The sequence below is a fragment of the Limulus polyphemus genome, unplaced genomic scaffold (genome assembly GCF_000517525.1).
Source record: "Limulus polyphemus unplaced genomic scaffold, Limulus_polyphemus-2.1.2 Scaffold3078, whole genome shotgun sequence".
Taxonomy (NCBI): domain Eukaryota; kingdom Metazoa; phylum Arthropoda; class Merostomata; order Xiphosura; family Limulidae; genus Limulus; species Limulus polyphemus.
This window is the reverse complement of record NW_013668688.1, coordinates 118,413-120,778: the sequence shown is the minus strand read 5'-3', so window position 1 is coordinate 120,778 and position 2,366 is coordinate 118,413. Positions and strand designations below refer to the sequence as shown.

At 37.0% G+C, this 2,366-nt stretch overlaps 1 long non-coding RNA gene across 1 annotated transcript in view; it reads right to left on the bottom strand.

Moving 5' to 3' along the window:
• Positions 1-1,520, bottom strand: part of LOC106468615 — an 18,945-nt gene extending 17,425 nt beyond the window's left edge. Inside the window, exon 1 of the long non-coding RNA XR_001291393.2 lies at positions 1,185-1,520. This is a non-coding gene — a long non-coding RNA (uncharacterized LOC106468615). The remainder of the gene's footprint in view (positions 1-1,184) is intronic.
• Positions 1,521-2,366: the final 846 nt, after the last annotated feature.

Genomic DNA, 2,366 nt, shown 5'->3' with positions numbered 1-2,366 from the left:
TGAAGTGTACGTGCGAATAAGATAAATAAAAATAAGAACTGAGGTGAACACAGGAAGGATGTAGAGAGAACTTAAAGATTTGTGGTTCGGGGTATACAACGGAAAGAAAATATTAAATAAGAACTTTAAACGACTTTGGTTTAACCACAAAGTTGTACAATGGTCAATCTGCGCTGTATTCACCACTGGGATTGAGCTCCAAATTTTAGGGTTATAAGCCTCCAAACCATTGATTGATTATTTGTTTGTTATTAAGCACAAAGCTACACGATGGGTTGGTTATCCGTGCTCTTCCCACCTCGTGTATCAAAATTTGGCTTTTAGAATTAAGCAACTGGGGAGTTTCCCCCCCATCGAGCCAACAGAGGCACACGAATTTAAATTAAATACACATACTTATACCAAATGTTTAACCTTTCATTCCTCTATAAACGTTTTTGTATTTCACATTTTCTTAAGAACATGTTTGTGCTACAGTGACGTGAAGCTTAAAATACATCACGGAAGTAACTTCTCAAAGGAACAAAAAGTAATCATTCTGAATAAATCGTAGTATGCTATTTAAACAACAGTGTTTATAAACTATATTTCTTAACTTTCTGTATTAACCCATTCAATGAGAATGGTACATGTATGACCTCTAATCATTTTTTTTTCTATTTTCTGCGTCAACTCGTCAGAGTGAATGCTATCTCGTAAGTCCATAAAATAATCTGGATTTCCTCCATTTTAGGCGGCACTTGTTCCCATGGCAACGAGATGTTTTCGTAAAGGCCTCTCTGACATCTTTCCATGTATGTACCAGCCGCAGTGATGGGTTAATTGTATAAGGGCATCACATTAGTTGACTAATGACATTAAACACTTAAACCAACGTACAACTACCACAGGATGACACAGTTCGTTATTGACTAATGACAATAAACACTTACCCCAACGTACAACAAACACAGGATGACACAGTTCGTTATTGACTAATGACATTAAACACTTACCCCAACGTACAACAAACACAGGATGACACAGTTCTCTGTTGACTGATGACAATAAACACTTACCCCAACGTACAACAACCACAGGATGACACAGTTCTCTATTGACTAATAACAATAAACACTTACCCCAACGTACAACAAACACAGGATGACACAGTTCGTTACTGACTAATGACAATAAACACTTACCCCAACGTACAACAACCACAGGATGAACAGCAGAACGATGAGGATGACATAGTTCACTATCAAGCTGTGAGCCTCCTTTTCAGCTAGCATCACAGAACACAGATGACCAGTTAGCTGGCTTTATGTTTAAAGGACCTAGATATGGAGCTTACTTGCCCTAACTTTTACTGATCTCACATCTAAAACCATAAAGCGTTGGAAGTACTTTTCTCTACAGCCCCGCCTACTTCTACCTGTGGTTCAGAGCCTAGCGTTCTCTTCTTTGAATAAACAAACCGGGAGATTACTGCTCTGCATCTACGTTCAATTATGACTCTTCACACTTCCGGTTTTATCCCTGTGGATTACACTACAAATGGTAAACAGGTTCTTGTTTCTGACTTTAAACGAAGGATGTGGGCGAAGAAGAAATAGCGTTCTATTAAGTTCGCTTTGACAGCATATGTACTCTTTCAATAACGAGAGCTGAGCGATCAAAGCCCGTGCCCTTGAACAACTAGAGCTACGCGATCAAAGCACGTGCATTTTATCTCACTTTTTGATGCGAACAATAGGAGTACAGTGAAAGTTGGACGGAAAACCAATTAATATGTAAATTACTCTGAGACCTCGTTTTGCTGCTCGTAACATAACAGCGTGATATGGAAGTATCCTCGTTTTATTTCATTCGAAAACAAGATACACTTTAATAGCTGACAGACAGACATTTATGGTACCAGGATTTCAATAATTGTCACAGCTGAAATACACTTCTGTATTATCTCTGCCACAAGTAATACTTTGTCTTTATTAGGATTATTTCTGCCAGGTTTTGGCATTCTAGGCCTACTTTTGTCAGAATTAGCGAAAAAAAATATGTCTAAGGTTGCGTTTGTCAGAAATTTTGTATAAGATCATTATTGTGAGAAAGAGCTATCAGGATTTTTTTAGGTTTAGCGCGGTTAGGTATAATCTTTTAACTTTCTGATGTTCCATTAAAGTTTCAAATATGAGTTATATCAGGGTGAACAAAATCTCGGTTAAAGGCACAATTTTTTAGATTCATTTTCGTCGAGAAGACTTTCTGTGGATGATTTTTTTTTAGAAACAAACTAACAATCAAGATGGGGAAAGATAAACATTTTACTTGTTTTAGAATTGATCTTTAGAAGATAACTTTTCACGTGCATATGTTTATTTGTA